This window comes from Protopterus annectens, chromosome 1.part1 (assembly GCF_019279795.1).
Source record: "Protopterus annectens isolate FY-2018-M chromosome 1.part1, PAN1.0, whole genome shotgun sequence".
Classification (NCBI taxonomy): Eukaryota; Metazoa; Chordata; order Ceratodontiformes; family Protopteridae; genus Protopterus; species Protopterus annectens.
In genome coordinates this window covers 798,703,466-798,726,958 of record NC_056726.1, presented here as the reverse complement: position 1 = coordinate 798,726,958, position 23,493 = coordinate 798,703,466, and the positions used below count along the sequence as shown (strand labels likewise).

The following is a 23,493-nucleotide window of genomic DNA, read 5'->3' as shown; positions in this document are numbered from 1 at the left end:
AGAATACAACAGTGAGAGTTACAAGGGAATAATTTGCAGCTGTTTTCTGACAGATGTATAACATGGCAGATATGACCAGGTTTGTTATACACCGGCAAGGGTCTTTTCTTTACTTAAGGTGGAAGGTATTAGAGACTATACAGCAGTCTGTAGATGCAGACCTGATTGCCTCTCTGAGTAAAGGTTTGTGGTCCTTTTAGAACATCTTCAAACGTACATTTGCTCTTTCAGATCTACTGCACTACAAAAATATTCTCAAAATGTGCTACATTGTGTGGCCTATATTATATGTTGTACTGCTTTATTACAAATTATGTTTTATTTTAAACTTTGAAATTGTTAGCAGTGCTGAACTCCTAAGGTGTTGTCATTTGGATGTATTGTTAACCCATCTGCAGCTGCATGAGTATGTGGTAACTTACATGGGTGTTAAAAACCCATTGCACTTAAAGAACAGGCATGTTCCTGTTTTGTATCTCCTCTAGAACCAACCGGAATAGAACTCGTAGCCATGTGAGTTTTGACAAGAAGGGAGAACTGATAACAATCAAGATAGTTTGTTTACGGGATCGGATGGCCAGGATACTTCTTTTGAAGGGGACAACGGAGAGAATAATGGTTATCCTCCACTTCCGGTTGCATAGAATGTGGAACAGTTTAATCTTACTTTTCAGAATACCTCCAAGGATCAACGAGGAGGTTATCAGGGTAGAAAACAGCAGAGAGAGCAAGGAACTGTGACTCAGAAAGAATTTCAACCACATCAACATTCTAAAAGAGGCAAATGGTGTGTCCCATACCCTTTTAGATAGTAATAATTATATTATTAATTTGTCAGGCAAAATGTTGTCTAATGAAGAACATGCAATTTTGAATTGTGGAGAGCAGTTTATCCCAACAGTCTTGTCATGCCTGTATGACATTAAATGTGATATCTTTAAACTGGTGAGGAAACTTCATTTGAAAAATTGTTTTAGTTGTTCTGCTCAGCAAAGGAATGATAATTTTATTGATAATGAATGTTTATGTAGTGATAGTGACAACAGTGATGTTAGTTTTTATTCCTGTTGTTCAGATATGGAACCAAATGCTTACTGTTTATTAGACACCAACTATATTGCGTATAAAATTACCTTTATACCTCCTTTTTCTCATGCAGGAGTGCAACAATTTTCTACGATGCTAACTTTTGCTGTTGAAAATGAATTTGTTGAATTTAAGAGACAGGTGGGGATGTTAAGTATAATTTGACTAAAATGGAGTGGAAAGCACTAAAGACGTTGACTACACAAAGAGATCTAGTACTCAAGCCTGCAGATAAGGGGAATAAATTAGTTTTAATGCACTATTTACAATATTTGGATATGTGCTATTAACATCTAACAGATGAAGTTTATTGTAGGGTACATTCCTCTGCTTACACACTACTGTTTAACAAAATTATGATGAATTACTGAGTAAAGGATTAAGGTTGGCATATCTGTCTAAGGAAGATGTAGAGAAGAAATTTAATCAGGACGGTTGCAGCATGGCATACTTTTGCACTTAGGGATGTAATGAACCCCACTGGTCATCCCATGGTTGCAGCTAGAAATTATTTTTTTCATAATATAGGTCTTTTTTGACATTTGTATTTGTTACCTAAAGTACTTTGTTTTCCTTCATATTTGAAAGATGTTTTTGATTTTCTGAAGAAAATTTGTGATGGCCAGTGGACCAAAGATATGTTCTGGGTCACACTGGAAGTCAAGAGTTTGTATACTAGTATAAATCATAATTTTGGTATGGAGGCTTTGTGATTTTTTTTCTAGGGACAAGCCCAGTGGCAGAATGTTATGGAATTGTTATATTTTTGTTTACATAACTATTTTGAATTTAATGGACATCTATATTATCAGAAACAAGAAACGGCAATAGGGGCAGCTTTTGCCCCATGTATGCTAATTTCTATATGGGCTTGTTTGAATAGAGTATGTATATAAGTTAAAGTTTTATCAACAACTTGTTGTGAAGTTCTACAGATTTATAGCCCTAAGAAAAAACAGCACACAGTGTACAAGACCAAATAACCAAAACACTGTTAGCACTCGAAGAAGACCAGGAAGAACCAGGAACTAATGAATTAATACAAATATATTACTTAAAAAATATATATGTATATGTAAATGCATGAGTGTTAACATATTACTATCTATACTAGTTTCTTATTTAGCAACCCCTACGATAAACTAACTAACTTCTTATCTTCCAAAAAACATTTGATATTAACTGATCATTGAGTCCAGGTGAACTGTCAGCTCCTAATCTAAGTTGTCACAGGGTCCCCTTTCTTTCAACCCTGTTTTTCATATTACCCCCTCTTAAAATCTTCAGAGATATGCTCTAAAACAGAAAATAGAAACTTTCTATATGAAAAACAGGGTTGAAAGAAAGGAGACCCTGTGGCAACTTAGATTAGGGGCTGACAGTCCACCTGGACTCAATGAATCAGTTAATATCAAATGTTTTTGGAAGATGGGAAGTTAGTTTATCGTAGGGGTTTCTGAATAGTATAGATAGTAATATATTAACACTCGTACATTTAAATATACATATATTTTTTAAGTAATACATTTGTATTAATTCATTAGTTCCTGGTTCTTCCTAGTCTTCTTCGAGTGCTAACAGTGCTTTTGGTTATTAGATTTATAGACCTGATATTTCTTTGTAAAGGGATCATGGTTTAGTGGATGATTTTGTGTCTCAATTACAACTTAATAGATTTAACTTACAATTTGATGGGTTAAAAGTTAATAGAATGGTTCTATTTTTAGATGTGGTGATAGATATAAGTATAGGAAGGGATATTAGGACAACATAGAAAATTTCAGGATGGAACCGAATATCTACAAGCAGAAAGCTTTCATCCTCCTCATACCTTGCAAGCTTTATGATAGGGTGGATTTTTAAGAATACGTAGACTTTGTAATAACAAGGTGGATTTTAAGATAGAAATAGAAAGAACATTTAAGATGTTTATTGATAAAGGTTATAATAGAGCGGTTTTACAGAAATGTTGGGATATGTTTGCAGGGGAACAAACAGACAGGTACCAAAATAATAAAGTGCCTAGAAATGATACAAGAATTGTAAAGAAAAATACTGAAAGGGTGTATTTTGTTACCACATACAGTGTTTTTAATTCTAAGTTAGTAGAACTTGTTAAATTTTACTGGGGTTACTTAATGTCCCTTAGAGATTTTTCTGTGTGGGGAATTCAAACCCTATGGTCTCTTATAAAAGAGGGAAATGTATTATAGATTGTTTTAGTTCTTGGTAGGTTTGTTGTCCCCCAAAGTAGAATTCCCAAGGTAGTAACATTAAAAGGAACATTACCCTGTCAAAAATTTAAAGGTTGTAAATACATAGTTATGAACTTCTAAAATAATGGAATTAGCTTTATGGTACACAGATCTTATGGCTGTGAGAATCAGAGCATTATATATCCTGTAAAGTGTCCCTGTAATAAGTTTTACATAGGGGAAAATAAGATACCTTTTAAGGTCAGGCTTCTGGAGCATGTACGAGACATAATTAATGGTAAACAAAAAAGCTCTATAGCGGAACATTTTAAAAATGTTCATAAAAGTGAGGCTGAAGGTTTACAGGGAGCAATTTTAGAAAAAAATTGATGTTGATCAATATGGTGGTGTCCATGTAAAAAATAGATTGTTGTACAAAGAATCTGTGCACATATTGAAGTTCAATACTTTGGTTCCAAATGGGTTAAATTTAGAGTGTAAGTGGAGTTTTTTTATTTAATTATGTAATTAAGTATTTTAAATGGAATGAGTGAGGGTATTTACAGTCCATCAAAGGTTAAAAAAGTTTGCCAGAAAGCTTCACTACACTAAAATAGTCATGGAAAGTAAATGCAACTATGGCATGCATGAATGAAAACACAGATAGATAGATAGATAGATAGATAGATAGATAGATAGATAGATAGATAGATAGATAGACAGATGGTTTGCAGTCATGCATTTTTACAAATCTGTCATACTTACCGAGTGGTCACAAAGAAATTAATTTTTTCTGATAAATACATGTAGAATATTTACTAATGTTCAGGACACATTTTAATACCTGTAAGCATTACTTAAATGCTTTCAAGTGTAATAAATAGAACAATCCTGTACCATTAAATGTATTGAAATTTGTTTATTTAACATTAGAACAATCCTGTACCATTAAATGTATTGAAATTTATTTATTTAACATTTATTTAACATTTCTTTACTAGAAAAGTCATACTGGGACAGAGCCCATTTTCAGCGGATGCCCAGGAGATGCATGTCTTTGCAATGTGGGAGAAAACCAGAGCACCCAAAGGAAACCCACATGAACACAGGGAGGACATGCAGACTCCACAAAAAAGTTTCCCTAGGCAAGAATCGAACTGAAGAACCTCTTGCTGTGAGGTGACAACACTAACTGCTACACTACTGCGTCACACAAAGAAATGGTGGGAATACCTCACTGAAGTGTACTGCCCTGGTGGGGGTATGAAGCAGAGATCATACATAGTGAATGTGTAAGTTAACAGCTCCACTTAGTTTGAGACACTAAAGCTCTAAAATATTAACAATTTTAGAAACAGATAACATTCCATGAGCAGTACTTAACAAAAGGAATGCCATGAGGTGCCTGCCATTTCCAATTAAAATGTATCCATTGCCAAAAACTTTATTTTGCAGAGTTATAACTTGCCTACTGTAATTTGTGGCAGGGAAGGCAATGCATAATAACACAATAGCAGCTCCATAACACAAGTTGAAAGACAAATAAAAGAAACTGTAACTTCATCATGCACATTAATTAATGCTGCACTACAAGATTCTAAAGGCATGAAGACACTGGTGGCGGCTTCAGAAAACAGTCTGCAAGGCAGCAAGCTGTGATAATAAAAGGCTGGAAAAATATACTTAAAAGGTAAGATGAGGGGATACATTTTCAAAAGTAAACTAAGAAAACTGAGGTGAAAATATCAAATCAAAAACAAGAATATGAAAAATAATAATTTTATAGTGGGGCCAGAAGGAATACAAGGTATTTCTCAAGTAATATTCATTAGTCAACACATGACTAATCTGGACACACAGTCTCTGATACATATTTTAGACTATAATGTGAATTGCAGATTATGCCTAAAGTAGTTGGTCTACACAACTCTTGCCCCAGCAGGGACCACCTGGAGATTGTGCTGCTACCCATACTCCATCAATGTTTGTGGGAGTCTGACGCTGAGGTAGAAACACCCAGCATTCTTTTGGCAAGTGGGAGGAAAACCCTGAGAAACAGACACTGGGAGAATATGCAAAGTCCACACAAGCACTGGCCAGAGGTCAAAACTAAACCTTGCATCTTGTGCATGGGAAACAAAGACATTAACAATTTTACCAACTGTGACACTTGTGCCATTAAAAATACTATATATCTCTTCCAGAAACTGGAATATAAGGGGTAAATCCTTTAGATATGGCTCATTGTACTTAAGGATGCATTGCCAGTGGCACAGGCCTTGTGCCACTTACCAAGAACACACAGTTGTTTAACATAGACATGAATAACTATGTAGGGACATGTTGCGTGCCTAGACCATCATCTACTACTCAAGCAGATCATGCAGGATAGTAAAGAAAAGCTGCACCCTCACTTGAATGGTGCAGAACAAAAGATACATAGTGGGGCAAAGCAGCAGTCTTGAAATGCCTTCTGTGAGCTATAAGAATGAATACTGTGGCCACTGTAGGTACACAAAATCCACACTTGTTGCAGCAGACACTAGAATCCTGTTATCTGGTGCACAGCCACCTGACTCCTGCATTACGTCAAGGAAAGGAGAGTACAGGGAAGTAGGAAATAGGATACAGAGAGGTAAAGACAAACAGAAAACATACAGGGGAATGCAGCTGGTGGGGAAGGTAGGGCACAATGTTTTGATGGGGAAAGACCACACTATAAAACAGCCAGGCAAATGATGGCTAACATGCTTGTGGCACCATCATGAACTGCAAAAGGAAGTCAGAAATGGACAAGTGCCATTAAAGAGGATGTTCTGGTACAAACTATATAAACATAGATGATGTGATGACAGTTGCATGCATCCCACTTTAGCAAACATATTTGCTGCCTCCTGTGATAGCTGGCAACATCCTCCTGTCACTCTGCTCTTGCTGAAAGACAAAAGGGGCATGCTAGCTCTCAGACAAAACTGTAGGCAAGATGCAGACAACACTGCTAGAGTACAGCTACACATGTATGTCAATGAAACAGAAGCCTGAGATGGCGGCTGTGAAATCAGCTACACTACCACATGTATGTGCAATCAAACAGGAGCTTGAAGTGATGCCCACAGGCTAAGAAAGCTATACAAACACATCTATGTGCAAAGACACAGAAGCATTAAATGGTGGCCACAACCCCACACTTGCACATGCAGTTTCCCCATCCTAAAAAAATAACACAGTTCTACAACAACAGCAGTTAGTGCAAGCATACAGACACCCACATTTGCTAACCTGATATATTCTGCTATCTGTCAGGGGAACTAAACTTTATTAAGAACCATAGCTGGCCTTAGGCATAGGCCAACTAAGCGGCTGCCTAGGGCACTGCTTTAGTGGGTGCACTATAGCAGTATTTATTTGGTGTAGGTAGACCAGGATGGGGGCCCTGGGTGGTGTGGTGGGGGGTGTCATTGTGCCCTCTGCCTAGGGCACCAGTTGACCTAAGGCCACTCCTGTTAAGAACACTGCTCTTAAAGACAGAACACGATTTAAAGCAATAGATAGCATGAAACATGGAAGAAATGACAAGCAAATACTATACCATTCAGAGAATTATCACGTCACGTTGCACCCAGAAATCTTTAATACAGAAGCACTACAGGTCCTCATATAAGTGCTTGCATTTCTTACAATCGGAGGATGCCACCAGCCCCAAACAGCTACTCTGCTCAGGGTCAGCTTTATGAACAGGCCAACTAGGTAGCCACCTAGGATATCATTTTTCCAGCAGTGCATTCCCGTGATTATTTACTTATTTTTTGTAACAGTGATGCACTACATTTCCTTGCACTATTAAATAAATAAAAGTTTAAACGTTCCAAGGCATGCCTGTTTAATTAAAATGCACCCATTGCAAAGCAGGCACTTTAGGAGATTTGCTGCATTTGATGTCACCAATCAAAACACATTATGTTTGAATGTTTCAGAAAAGCCTACAAAACTACAAGTGTAATGTGAATTGATTATAGTGTTTGGAGTGGGTGAGGTGAGAAGAAGCTGAGGATTCCATCAGCGGTAGTTTGATGTAAATATTTATTTTAGATGCTGGCAGTGATCAATCAGTTATTTTGGCCAGCACACTCTGAATCTGTAGGAGGCTAAGAAGGAATAAAAAATAATGAGGGTGTGAGGTGTACGTGGGTTGGGGTGGAGTGGGTTAAATGCCCAAAACCAGGGACAGATCTTCTACATTATCATAAATTATTTAAGAATTTAATAGCACAGCATATTTTACACATCCACATACATTTTCTGAACAATAAGAAGATGAAACTCTATCACCTGGCATTACTGACTGACTGAAGTCCTTAGTGACTTACCTGGAATTCAAAAATGTTATGAGGGTCACTGTGACATCTCTTCTCTGGGCCTGAATCCTCACCACTGACACTGGAGAGGGACATTCACTTGGAATACAAATGGATATACTCAATATTTCCAGATGCAGACCTCTCTCCATCAAGCACAAGTTCCCTTAAGAGCACACAGGGAACCAGTCAGCCCAGGGTCTGGATTTCTATACATCCGTTGAACAGGCCCACTCCTGCTTGGTATCTACTTCTCAAAAGTCCAGCCAACACAGAAGGACTCTGGCTGACAAAGTTCACTGATGACTGCAAGCTAGGAGGCATTATCAACTCCCCAAGTGATGCAGACATCCTACAAAAGGGCCTCTCTGAGACCAATGACTGGTGTCGGAACCATGGCCTGAAGCTAAACGCCAAAAAATGTGTTATCATCCCCTTTGGAAAAAAATCACTTCCCATGAATTACCACTTTGGTAGGAAACCACTGAATACTGAAGGGGCCATAAGAGATCTGGGCACCCAGGTCAACAGCCACCTCACCTTTGACCAGCACATTGCCACTGTGGTCAGAAAGTCCTTCTATGTGGCACACCTTATAACCAAAGTTTTTGCATCCAAAAAGAAAGAAGTCATCATCCCTCATTAGACCAATCACCGAATATAATGTCCCATTTGGCATGTACCTGACCAGATACCTACAACAGCTGGAGAGGCCACAAAAGTACCTCACAAAAAGGATCCTAGTCCTTAAACACATGTCCTACATGGACAGACTCAAGAAACTTCAGCTGTTCTCATTCTCTTATCATCTACTTAGAGGTGATCTCTGCTTGACTTACAAAGTCACGTCTGACTCAGCCCTACTTGAAATGCTACACCTAAAGAAATCCCAACCCCTGTGCCACATGCTCCAGACATCACAACCTCATTACCACAATTAACAGAACATGCTGGAGGAACAGGTTCATCTCCCAAAGACTGCCCATCTGGAATAAGTTTCCCATTTATGTCAAGCAGAGCACCTCACTGGCTCTCTTCAAGAGAAATCTTGACAAGTGGATGGGTAACAGAAAGTTCACTCCAGGGATCATTCCAGTTGGCCTACTAGATATGGGCATTGTGAACTATCATTCAACATTCTGGTCTCGAAATACTGAAATTTGAGATTTCAGTATTTCAAAATATAAAAGTGGACCAGCACATACATGCATACAAATATTTCAGTCATGGGCAGTAATCCCCTTCTAGCCTGACAGTAAACCAAAACAGTTGTTCCTATAACAAGTGCCCAGGCTGTTCTTAAAATATCTAAACTAGTGCTTGCTTTAATTAATTTGCTAGTGTGTTCCATGCATCAGCTGCTCTCTCAGAGCACCAATTAGTGCACTTCTCCTTCCTTAGAACCTTCTACATAGGTTATCTGATGATTCTCTAGTACTTTTTGATACCCCAAACATTCCCAGAGGTAGTTGTGTCTAAATGTTATATAAACCTGAATAAGATCGCCTCTTAAATATATATATATGACACTGTACAAGTTTAGGTATTTTAGCCTTTCAAAATAACTTAAATTTTTACATCAATGGATGCCCTTGCTATATTTCTGCTGTACTTTTTAGTTTACTCATGCTTGTTTTCTTATAAGGTTTCTATATTGTTACTCCATACACAAGTTTGGGACTAATGTAATTAACAAACAATAACTTCATCAGCTCTGATTTCCTACACTTTATAAATCTTTTTATACAACCTATAGTTCTATAACTAAAAATAACCAACTGGTTGATATGATTAGAAACATTCAAAACTGCACCTACCTGTATACCCAGGTCAGTGGCAGCTGGTGACTTCAAATCAAAGTGGGGCTGCAGGAGACAGCAGAATGGGTGGGGTCAATGGGAATGGGTGTGACCAACTAGAAAGGGGAAGAGCTATGCTCAAAAACCACAAAAACTTTAATTAAATACACTGCCCTGGGTGCCAAACCATCATTATGAGAGTCCAATCAAGACAAAATGAAGTGTAGAAGAAAAAAAATTCAATCAATTGGCTGCATGACAGCTTACTTAATATCTAGATGGAAACAAAAAGGATGTGAGGCATGAAAAAATAAATTACTTTTTAAATACATTACTGGAATGCCAGCCAAAATCAAGTATAAGAAAAACAAGCAGCACTTAACTCAAATCACTTCTCCTTGCACTCTAGTTGTAATTATAATTTATATTCAGCTTTATTAAAGTACCAAGTAACATGCTGAAAGTAGCAATCTCTGTGATACCCCCACTTGTAAAAATGTTTCTTATCCAAAAAAGACCTGCTGCCTGACAACAACTATCTACTTGTTTCATGGGAAAAACATGATCAAAGTAAAAAATGAAAAGCAAACAAGAAACAAGCTCAACATATATTGCTTAAAGGATTACTGCACAGGATATGGACCACACATGATAGATTGGCATTCAGTTTAGTTTGCAGGTAAAGCCTGTAATGAGCTTAACATAATGTAATCCTGTCCTTTATTACAAATACTGTCATATGCATTTCAATACCCAAGGCTTGTACGTTATCTAGTTACGTAAGTATTCTCTGCATGGCAACAACAGAAAGGCTTTCAATGTTGGCAATACTGCTTATTAAAACTTACTTGCATCTTACAATATCAGACAAGCTTACCTGATGGTCATTAAAGCACTGCTACTTAAACACAGAGCAAAAGGCACTTTCTGAATAATAATAAGCATAAATCAACAGTATAACAATATGACAGAAACCACAACATTCTGCAAAATCAATGACAGAAGAAAAGCCACTGTAGTACTTGTGTTTACATTGGATGGGGGGGGGGGATAGTCTGCACATTTACACTGCATAACTGCTCCTTGCCTTGCTTGGAGACATCCAGAGTCACTACATGGGGGAGTGGGGTGCAACAAGTTTTTCACAATTTGAAATGTCTCTGGCTGACTGCGATGGCCCTGACACATTTGTCATACCTCTCAACCTCAGAGCAAGAAATCTGGACAAAGCCATACACAGAAGTGGGACAAAGGCCCAAAAATAAGGACAATTTTTAAATATTACTCTTATAAACTTGGAAAGATAATAGAATAGTAGGTCTTGCATTAGTATGAATTTTCTGAAAGGTACGAAATATCTTTAATGATTAATTTGCCAAAAAAACACTATTTTATGAAAAATGGACCAAAAATGTGATGCAAAAATATAAAATAGCCACACAATACAGCTGGGAAACTGTCAAAGAAGGAACACTTTTTAATATTAGTACTGCTAACTTGAGCAGCTGACAAAATAAAATAATCTACATGCATTTCTGAAATAAAAGTAATCTATAACTGATTATTACAGTTATTTATTAATTGTAAACCCTCCATGTTTTCTTCCAAAATTGCCATTTTGCAGAGGGATTATTAGGGAAGAGCAACATTTTGAGCCAAAATCGGGGACAGTTGAGAGGTTTGAATATGCCTAATTCTATAAAGAAATTTTATTTGCACGTACCTCTCAACCTGTTAATGCAGGAAATCTGGACAAGGCCAAATATATTGGGGGAACATACAAAGACTACTAAAAATTGCTCTTGTATAAACTTAAGACAGTTGATAGAATAACAGGTCTTGCTTTAGCATGCATTTTTCTGAAGGGTATGACGTAAAACTCAATGTCTGTCATTTAGTGACTTCATTCCTAAATGATTTGTCAGAAAACCACACATTTTATGAGGAACAAACCAAAAATAAGAAGCAAATATCTATTCATTCTGCAAAAATATGGACAGCTGGGAGGTATAGTTCAACCAGTCTGAGTTTGCTGCCCTTCCCTTCTCAAAATCATGGTCGATTGGAGCCTCCCCCCTGCAACCATTCCAATGTCCCATTCCTTGGTTATTTTGCCCCATTTACCATAAACACTGTAATGTGCATACTGCTTTACTTCTGCAATGATTTGGATTTCATTTGAAAGTTTTAGTTTACATTTTTATAGCACAAACCCCAATAGATATCTGCTAAACAAAGCAATGCAGTCTCACAATGAAAACCGACTTAGCATTAAAACTTTTCTGTCCTTGAAACTCACATGCATTGAAACAGCATTGAAACCCACATTCAAAGAAAATACATTTTGCCAGTGGCAGATAAAGATTAACTTTGGGCTGTTTTCAAATCATAGGCCCCTTGAACATGAAACATACACATGCTCTTTGATACACCTTCCCGACTGTATTAAATTGTATTCCTTGTACAATACAGTACAATTGTTAGAAGGCATGTTACATTTATTGTTTTGAACATTTTTCCAGTAAACAATGAAACAAAATGCATGCACCAATGACAAAACTACCCAATTCAGAACATTTTCATTATAAAAGTCTACTCAACCTTCTACAGTCCACCAGTATCAGTAAATATGCACAATCTCTGAAGTAGTAAAAGTCATCTAAATAATTCCACATTAAAGAAATCTGTAACAATGAAGAGGTTGCTGCTAGCAAACAACTTTATATGTCATTGTTTATTCATCTACAAATAAAGTGCCTGTTGCCCTTGAGGAATAAATTGCCTATGTTGCATGCATTAAAAAAAACGATAAGCTAGTAATATCGCAATAGGGACTGTATGGCAAACTGATAACAGGTTCATAGTTACTACTCTAGGTATCTTCGCCAAAAAGGACTGCAGCATCCACCCACTTTACAACACAGTACACTATCAGCAATGCATCTATCTACTGTGGGAGTAGTACCCACAGCCCTCTGCATCAAAAGCAAGTACACTACCTGTTGTGCTATTAACAATGCAAGCAGACTCAGAATAAGCAGCACTAAAGTTTTGTTCCTCTGCAGCTCTCAGCTCCTTGTAAAATCTACTCGACACGCAGTTGTATCTCTGAACTTTGCAGCACAAGAAATCTGGAAAAAGCCGAAATGTATTTGGGGGGGGGACAAAAGCCCAAAAACTAGGGACACATTTTAAACATTGCTTGTATAATGTTGGAAAGTTGCTAGAATAAAATGCTGTGTTACCACCATACATTTCACTGCCACGTCTTTAACTCAGGGGACCCTGTGCAAAACAGAGAAACATACCACTATGCCAAATCAGCTGTTTTGTGAAAGAGAGGAAGACACACTTAAATGGCTACCATTTAGTGAATTCAGTTCTCACCATAGCTGTCAACCTCTTGGCACAAAACACCTGAACAAAGCCAATAATGGGGGAATACAGCCCCCAAACATATTCAGTGAATTCAGTTCTCACCATAGCTTTCAACCTCTTAGCAAAAAACATGTGGACAAAGCCAGTAATGGGGGGGGGGGGTACAGCCCCCAAACATTCAATTAATTCAGTTCTCACCATAGATAACTCTCAACCATAGCACAAATACCTGGACAAAGCCAATAATGGGGGAATACAGTCCCAAAAATAGGGACAAATTTCAAATATCAATGTTATAAACTTAGAATACTCATGAATGAAGCCTGCGCAACAGAAATCCCTGCGAAAGCTCAGTCCTCATTGGTTCTGCCTGCAGCTGAAGCAGTCCAGAGCTCCTCTGTTCTGTGCGGTCATCGCCGCACAGATTCCTGGGTATCTCACAACACAGATTGCAGGGCACCTCTTTGTCTGTATCCAGTCTGCTGATAGAGGCAGTCTGAATTCCCCAATGTGTCCGCGCATGCGCAGAGGAGTCAGGACTTGTGATTTTTTTTTTCCGTTTTTTTTTTCTTGTTTCACGGATTTTTCTTTTGTTTTTTTTCTAGGTGGGAGGGCTGCAGTTCAGCAGTCCGATAGCATGAGCTGCCCCTGACCCAGGTCCTTAAATAAATCTACAGTTTCAATCACTGGGTGCAGCATTAAATATTCACCTTTCAATTATTTATGTCTCCCAAATCTTATATGCTTAGTTTTTGAAGTATTTATCAGCATTTTATTCTTCTGTGTCAAAATGGTCAATTTAGTCAAGTTCTTTTGCAGACATGCCCTATCTGTAACACAAGTGATCAGTTTACACAATTTCAAGTCACCTGCATGCAGACTGTAGAACACCTCAGATGAAAAAGAAAGGTCTGAAAGATAAAATCTAAACAAGTATGGGCCTAGGACAGAGCCTTGTTGGACACCCTTACTGGACCCAGAAATGTCATCTGTCCAATTGCTATATGATACTTGCCATGTCCTATTTGTAAGCCATGCAGCTATCCATCTTATCAACAGTACATCAATGCATAGTTCAGATTTACTGATCAGTGTTTTGTGGATGACCCTGTCAAATCCCAAAGTTAAATCTATAAAAATTACATCACAGCACAATTTTTCATTCCTAGCTGTTATTATATTGTTATAGAACATGATGTTACAGGTGGTGATAGATCTATTTTCAACATATGCATGCTGATATATGGTTTCAAGTCCCAACCTTTCCAGTTCTGACAATAATTTATCTAATAGTACCTTCTCCATTATTTTTTCACAACATGAAAAAAGACTTAAAGAGTCTATCTGACTCTGGATTTGTCCTACTCCCTTTTCGCTTAAAGACAAGTTTAATAAGTTTGTGTCTCCAATCTTGAGGAATCTCCCAATATTTACACAAACTAGTAAATAATAGATATGATACTGTAAGTTAAGACTTCCAAGCTGGCTGCACACTGACTGACAGCTTAATTCTAGCTCTCTCAGTGTGAAAACAGAAAGTTAGCAGAGAAAGATAGTGGACCTGAATTTCTGGGTAAATTTCAATAATGGCTAGTAAGTGAACTGCCTGGAGGCCAGAAAAAAGAAATACAGAGGACCTGAAGGAAAATGAGCTACAGAAGGTGATGAAGAAACACTGACCGGGAAAATAAGCTAATGTTGCAACACAGATTGTTCCAAAATAATCGGCAGGGAAAACAATATAATGCTTGTTTAACATCACTCAGGACAAGAAAATCTTGGACATGTTTCTCACCATTCAAATTTCAAAATGTTAGTATGCTTTCTGGAAAAACTTGGTTATTCATATCTTTGGGAAATGTTTTAGGATTGCCAATATGACCTTTCATAACACAGTTTTCTATATCCATCTGAGAAGGAACCTCTGTTACAAGAAGTCCAATGTCAATTCCAGTGTTATTCTTTTCTTCACCATGGCCAGATTCTGTAGACATTGACATACTCATTGCCTCACTTTTCTTTTCATCACTAACATTCACTTGTTCCTTCAAATCTCCTTTTCTCTCATATCCTCCATCCTCCAAATCCACATTCACGTCATCCACCTTTTGTGCAAGAATCACATTAGGATTTACTTGATCTGATGTTTTTTGAAAATCCAAACTGGCTTCATGAGATTCTGTCCTTTGTTTCAGTTCTGCATTTGGCTTACCTTGTTCTAAATCCAAAGTTTCATTTTTGTCAGTTTCTCTTGTTTTCCATTTAACGTCAACTTGAAAGAGTGTTTGCAGTCCTTTTTTTATTAATCTCATCATATTTTTGTTTTTCTTTACGTTTTTGAGCTCCAGATTTTTGAGATGACATGTTTAAGGCCAGTACTTGAAATGAAATATAAAACATAGAAATTTGCCATATTGCTATTGAGAATTTTGTTAGTGGTTCTAATGTTAGGACAATATTTATTGCTATTGATTTCTACTAACCGTCAAGCCGTTTACAGTCTTGAGTCTCTCGATAACATAGACAAAAAGGCACAGGTCCTTTATGCTACAATTACAGCATCTACAGGGAACTTTACCTGTGGAATTATTTCTTCTTTCGCTTTCCTTTAAAGTCTTCTTTGCAGTCCACGATGAATCAGCGTGTCTCGTTTTCTTCTTCCTCCCAGGATTCAGCGGGAAAGCGAGGAGGAGTAATCCGAGCAATAAGTTTGATGTTTGAAGCTAAGAATGAACATGTGAGAAACTCGCCGATAGTCGCTTTCACAAGTTTTTGTTTGTTGAATCTTGACTGCACCGTATTATGTCACTCAAAAGTATTTTATCATTGTCACGGCCTTATATTGCTTCACACTCACTCAACGCTTTGCAATCTTGTACACGAAAGTTCTCACGCCATTCTTTGTCTTAGTTTGTAACGACATCTCCTTCTCGAGACAACACGTTTCGGTTTTCGCGATGTTTCTTGGGCTTCATTGGGCCCCCTTGAGCTTCACAGGCCCTGGAGCGATGTACCAGCTGCACCCCCCCCCCTCTCCTCGGGCCTGGTCTCTCCCCTCCCTAAAATTCTTGAACACTGTGGGCAGAAACAAATTCTGTCTTACCTCACTCAAGGGAACTTCATTACCCCTACCCGGCATGGTTTCTGCCCTCACCACAGCACCACTACTGCTCTCATCTCCTTTACTAACTCCATCTCCCTAACCAGAGGCAATAATAAGCTCGTGTCTTGCCTCTTCTTAGACCTCTCCAAAGCCTTTGACACGGTCTCCTACCCCATTTCTCTTTCAAAACTTTCCACATTCCTTCAGTTTTTCCACTGAATTCATCACTCCAATATAGTTTTACATAGTTTAGATTTCAGTGTGGCAGAATTATCTAGCAGCAAATTAACCTTTATTATCCCATGACCACTGCACATCAACAGTGGTGAAACTTGACATGAAGTAACAGTAATTTCTTTAGGAACGCAAACAATGTCTAGTAAGTTTCATTCTGTGTTAGTTTTTTTCACAATCTGAAGCTATTGTTCTTGAACATATGTTGTGAATAATTTCCTTCCTAATGTTGACTCAATATTATTACAGTCTGTTTCTGGTAAATTTAAGTCCCCAGCCATTATTATTGTTCCCTACTGTGTCTTGTGCAAGAAATGTATGAATTCCTCTAGGTCGTCAGGATTTGACTTTAGTGGTCTATACACTCAAACAATTGTTATGCGTTGCAGGGTTGTCTTTATTGCACAATTACACAATCTACAGTACTGGTGTTATCACTGAACATATAATAATCATAGGTCTCTTAACTATCTTTAATCCTTATCATAACACCTCCACCTGATTTTTTTGTTAGAATGCCTGTTAAGAGTAAAAACATTTACACCCTTACACCCTGACAGAACTAGTTTCTAGACTTTGTTATTTAACACAATAACACCAATCTTGTGAGAATGTAGCAAATTTTCCAATAAAAACACTTTATTATTAATGCTCCTAGCATTAACAGCCATCAGAGATGCATCAAATGTTGATAGCTATGAACTGTTAAATGTTCAACCTGGCAAAAAATTCTGCCTTGTGTTTGTCAAATATTGCAAAACATCTGCTGCAAAAATTCCCTTCCCTTATCTTGACAAATGCACACCATCCCATCTGAACAAGTGTGCCTCAAATTAGGCTCAGATGTTCTACACATTTCCATTTTTAAAATGGGATATTTTTTCCTGTAGGTATTTATGCACAAATATTTTCATTCGCAGTGACCTGAGTCTCCTTTGTCTATGTGATTTATGAAAAATTTGTCCTAACACCAATACAAGCTATGCTATCTAAGAAGGCTCCAAGTTCCTTACTAACAATCAGACAGTCCTGACATTAATAAAAACAGATGTGTACTTCATTAAATTAAGGCATAAGGCCTGTCTCACATCCTCTATTTGTACTCCTGGCAAGCATAACACTATTCAATGCCTGTTATCTTGTCTGCAGATTAACTATCACTTCCTCTAATAATTGAATCTCCAGTTACAAGAATGTCTTTTTTGACCAGATCTCAAGAATCTTCAACTTCTAATTCAGTAATATCTGCTCAATCAATTGTTAAAAAGGAATAATCTTCATTACCGTTAATCTTATTAACCCCACTATTTTCATTGCATATTACATTTCCAAGCATACAATTCTCATCCATCTGGCTTTGTACATCCACAGCTTGAGACAAGTTGCCAATATCTGTCTTTATCATTTTTTTCTTATGGTAATGTTCTTCAATCCATCCACATTTAATTTTGATTTCTTCCTTTTCACCTACCCCTTGCCTCTTTTTTCTACCTTCTCTTTCAGAAAAATGCTGCCTTTTTCTGTAGGCTGGTTTTCGGATAGAAAAAAGTTATCATTCTCTTTTTATTGTCCTGTGTCTTTAAATATACATAGCATTTATTACACTGTACAATATATTTGCATTTTAGCATATTAATGGCATACTCATTTAAGGAATCCATATTCAGCTCCAAATGAATAAAAACTTCTAAAAGAAAAGAATAATCAAAATCAGTAACCACAGAATTTAAACAGAAAGTAAATTAACTTCTATGAGAAAAATCACACAAACAATATAAAACTAAATACTAAATTAAGTATAGTAAAGTTGTTGCCCTGACTGTACAAGTTCTGAAAGTCAGACAAAAGCTGGAATTCCTTTACATCACACGCAAATGAGTGCAATAACTTCTGCTCACTATCACACAACAAACCAAGACAGAATTGTATAGCTACCTACCAGTATTACTTTTATCACTGTTGGAAGATGCAAGTAGGATGGCTGAGAGAGAGCCTAATCTTGTGGGTCCAGAAGTTTCCAGGACTGAGAGCCAGGGTGCCTGCTTTCTGGTAACTATATTACATAGCATACACGAAATTACTTTGAAATTATGGAACTTTAGTGCCCACCGAATTAGTCTAGTCAGTGCAACCAAGCTTTAAGGGTGGCCACGGTGGTGCAGTGGTTAGCATTGCCGCCTCACAGCAAGAGGTTCTCCGGTTCGATCCTTGGCTGGGGTGCCTTCTGTGCGGAGTCTGCATGTCCTCCCTGTGGTCGCGTGGGTTTCCTCCGGGTGCTCCGGTTTCCTCCCACATCCCAAAGACATGCTGCAGGTGGATTGGACACTCTAAATTGGCCCTAGGTGTGTGTGTGAGTGTGCCTTCTGTGGAAGGTTGGGCGCCGGGCTGGCAACTCGACACCGTAAAACTCCACTGCCATTCAATGTGCGGACAAGGTGATCCGCTGTGGCGACCCCTAACCGGGAAAAAGCCGAAAGAAGAAGAAGAAGTGCAACCAAGCTTTAAGCGGGTGGGGGGGGGGGACTTGCTCTACCCTTTTTGTTCATAGGTTGGTACTAGGCTATCAGCCCTAGGGCCTATACAAGCCTAGCCATAACACTTCCCACAATATTTACTTCCCTGGACCCCTGTCTAGCAGGGTAACTGACATGATCCCCGGGGTGAATTTCCTATCTCCCATCCAATTGTTAAGGTTCCTTTTGAAGAAGGCCAAGGAGGCGCTCTGCTTGACATGTATGGGCAGTCTATTCCAGAGTATGGGGAGTCTCTGGGTCAGGAACCTATCCCTCCAGCATGTTTTGTTCATTGTGATGACAAGGTTTAGATCCCTGGAGCATGTGGCTCTGAGGAATTGGGATTTCTTTAAGTGGAGCATGTCCAACAGCTCAGGGTTTGACATGGCCTTGTATGTTAAGTAGAGATCGCCTGTGAGTAGACGATATGCTACAGAGTATAGCTGGAGTTTTTTTTTTAGACTGTCAGCATATGGCATCGGCTTTAGGCCTGTGATTCTTTTAGTGAGGTATTTCTGCTGCCTTTCCAGCTGTTGCAGATGTCTTGTGAGGTACATGTCAAATGGGGCATTATACTCTATAATGGGTCTAATGAGGGATGAGTATAGTGGGACAATGACCTCCTTTTTTCTGGATGAAAAGCCCTTAGTGATGAGGTGTGCCCCTTTGTGGCACTTACATGGGTTAAACACTATTGTGTTTTGGCCATACTTTGTAGGTTCCTTAAGGCTGTCATCAACCAGAGCTCTAGCAAGTATCCTGCATCAGCTTAAGCACAGTAGCAGCATGTGGGGAGGAGACATAGGCACATATTGTCTGTGGTTCTGTGGCTAGGCTACAGATATACCTTTGATTACCTACAAGGTGGCCGTGTAAAATTTCACATTGCAGGGTGCAGTGATACAACTTATAGACTACACATGGGAATCATGAGCACTGCCATGGTAAAGTGCAGACACAGTGGTTATCACCCTTCTCTACACATGGGTATCGTGAGCACTGCCACGTTGAGGTGCAGACACAGTCGTTATCACCCTTCTGTACACATGGGAATCATGAGCACTGCCATGATGAGGTGCAGACACAGTCATCATCACCCTTCTGTACACATGGGAATCATGAGCACTGCCATGGTGAAGTGCAGACAAAGTGGCTATGACCCTTCTGTACACATGGGAATCGTGAGCACTGCCATGATGAGGTGCAGACACAGTGTTTATGACCCTTCTGTACACATGGGAATCGTGAGCACTGCTATGGTGAAGTGCAGACACAGTGGTTATCACCCTTCTGTACACATAGGAATCGTGAGCACTGCCATGTTGAGGTGCAGACAGTCGTTATCACCCTTCTGTACACATGGGAATCGTGAGCACTGCCATGTTGAGGTGCAGACACAGTCGTTATCACCCTTCTGTACACATGGGAATCATGAGGACTGCCATGGTGAAGTGCAGACACAGTGGTTATCACCCTTCTCTACACATGGGTATCGTGAGCACTGCCACGTTGAAGTGCAGACACAGTCGTTATCAGACTTCTGTACACATGGAAATTGTGAGCACTGCCATGATGAGGTGCAGACACAGTGGTTATCACCCTTCTGTACACATGGGAATCGTGAGCACTGCCATGGTGAAGTGCAGACACAGTGGTTATCACCCTTCTCTACACATGGGTATCGTGAGCACTGCCACGTTGAGGTGCAGACACAGTCGTTATCACACTTCTGTACACATGGAAATTGTGAGCACTGCCATGATGAGGTGCAGACACAGTGGTTATCACCCTTTTGTACACATGGGAATCATGAGTACTGCCATGATGAGGTGCAGACACAGTGGTTGTGACCCTCATGTACACATGGGAATTGTGAGCACTGCTATGGTGAAGTGCAGACACAGTGGTTATCACCCTTCTGTACACATAGGAATCGTGAACACTGCCATGATGAGGTGCAGACACAGTGGTTATCTCTCTTCTTTACACATGGGAATTGTGAACACTGTCATGATGAGGTGCAGACACAGTGGTTATCACCCTCCTGTACATATGGGAATCATGAGCACTCCCATGATGGGTATAGCTTCATTTGCCTGAACGGCAGTTGTACAAGTGCACTATTGTGTGACTTTACATGTAGAAAAGCAAAATGTCTCGCAAAACAAAATGTCCAAAATGGTAATCTGGAAAACCAGATTCGACCATTTTTGAACTGCAAACATCTCCAACCATCATTATACAGTGGGGCAAGCCCTCCCTGTACTCCCCATGTGGGGGGCTGCACCCCCCCCTCCACACACACACACACACACACACACACACACACACACACACCCTCCTTACTTTAATATACAAACTCCAAGATTGCACTACAGTGAGGAAAAGGGTTAATTTCCCAATCCCCGCTATAGTGTGATCTGCACCTGAAATGCCGACTTCAGGAATTTGGAGGTTGTACATTCACACTTTGGTGCATTGTACAACCTCTTTTCACATAAATGAAGGTATACTGCCAGGATGAGGTGCAGACACAGTGGTTATCACCCTTCTGTACACATGGGAATAGTGAGCACTGCCATGATGAAGTGCAGACACAGTGGTTATGACCCTTCTGTACACATGGGAATCGTGAGCACTGCCATGGTGAAGTGCAGACACAGTGGTTGTGACCCTTCTGTACACATGGGAATCGTGAGCACTGCCATGGTGAAGTGCAGACACAGTGGTTGTGACCCTCCTGTACTACAGTCTAACTGGCAACTGATAGATTGGTAGTCATTCCTATTGTTATACTACTGTCCATTCCGCTGAAAACAAAAGTAAAGAAACTTACTGAGACTGAAAGTGAAGAGTCTTACAGAATTAAAAAAAATGAAATTCTATAAAAGTGACAGTTAATAAGCTTTAGTTTTCATTTTATGGCTTAAAATGCAGCATCACATACACTCATTACGAGTGATGCTGAACATTAATACTTTAAAAATAAATATGCATGATTTACAAGGACAGACAGACAACAAAATCATCAGACCTACCTGAAATGTAGACATCAGATCCTTCCCTATACTGTTACCCATTCAGTCATTCACATTTCATAAAACCTCCAGAATTTGCTGCTTGTGATAGTTTTAGATTCAGTGTTTTACAATCCCAGTGCACTCTGATAAAATCAATTCCTCTGTTGTTTTTCTAAATAATTTCACACATCATTCTTACTTTCCTGACATAACTGACAAGTCATTTTACTATCAAATTATTCATATAGTCATACAAAAATAACACTTCCTAGCTGAAGCAAGTCTTCCTTTCATTCTGTCCATAAATATATCTTGCATCTGCTTTTACTGTTTTGTTTAACTTTTTTTGTACTTTTCAAATCTTCTTTTAACTTTCTTTTGTGTGTTGAAATGATATTAAATTATTTTAATTGTGCTCTTCTTAATAAAGCATATATAAGAGGTAGGACTTCAAGTTTGATCCTTTACATCACTGCATGCATCTAAATTAATTTACCCAGTAGTACGAATATTATTAAAACCACTCAAGAGCTGTAAAGATGGACACTATACTTGTGATATTGTCTCCTCAGCAGCACCCCCACACATGCCACATCTGTATAAAACCTTCAGCTGTGTCATAGAAGAGATCCAATACCATGCTTTTAGCAGGCATTTCATTATCTTAATCCATTAACACACATGCTATACCAGAATGGGCTGTCTGCACCCCCAACAAGTATATATTTCATTCTTACAATTTTTCATATTTAATTCTGTATACTTTCCCTGAAGAATGAAGTAGTAAAAGAAACAAAAGGCACATTTTATTTCACTGCCTAATGTAAATAGATTCCCATGTCAGCGCAATACAAAGCATCACAAATCATATCAACGACCTCATTTATTCAGTACACAAGGCCATTTCAAAAGAATTCTACACAAAAAGTCTACATCTTTCAAGAAAAAGCCAAAACACACTATTTCACGTACATACACATTGCATCCATTATGAGAACCATGACACCACTATTAAAAGCAGGGGTAAAAGCATATTTGTTTGTTTACAACTGGCTCTGCCTACTTACATACATTCATACATACATACATACATACATTCATACATACATACATACAAACGTAAATACATATACACACATGGAATTTGTGGTACAGTGAGAACTCTTTTTTTTTTCCACCTCAGATAAGCTGCACAACAGCACTGGCCTTCACATGACTTTTTCTAATGTTACTTGCATTGTATTCACCAAGTAAAGGCTCAGTCTACAAACTATTAACTAAACATTTTAGTCTTTATGCATAAATAGCTTTTCTTGACTATATTTACTAAAGTATGTACAAATATGTACACATTCTTGAATGAAAAGCAATCCTTACTTATGGAAAATCTAATAAAAACACAATTTCATTTTTGCACCTGTTTAACAGAACCAATGCCTTGCATGTCACTAAAGAACATGTTCAGTGTGAGATGTCAGTGCTCAATTAATTAATTTAGGCACCACAAGTGCCCCAGGCTAACTCCACCCACAACAACCCTAGAAGCATATCTCCATACTGCATTTCCCTATAATACCCAGACAAAGGGAGAATACCTGACAACAGAGCTCTGACTTTGTTCTTTGCCATAAAGAAACACTACGTTTTGGTACAGCTGGTGATTTATCATTCACTGAAACAGTGCAGTTCACAGCTACTGCTCAGTCACATTCTTGTAATGCAAAGACTGGAAATTCCAGCTACGTCAGTGAGATACTATTTTACAGGCCATGCCACAAATGAGCAGACAGCACTGCTTCAGATAAATGTT

The 23,493-nt window shown here is 38.6% G+C and overlaps 1 protein-coding gene across 2 annotated transcripts in view; it reads right to left on the bottom strand.

The window, feature by feature from the left end:
- MYO5B (myosin VB) overlaps positions 1 to 23,493 on the bottom strand; it is a 3,346,216-nt gene that overhangs the window by 720,655 nt on the left and 2,602,068 nt on the right. The window lies entirely within an intron of this gene.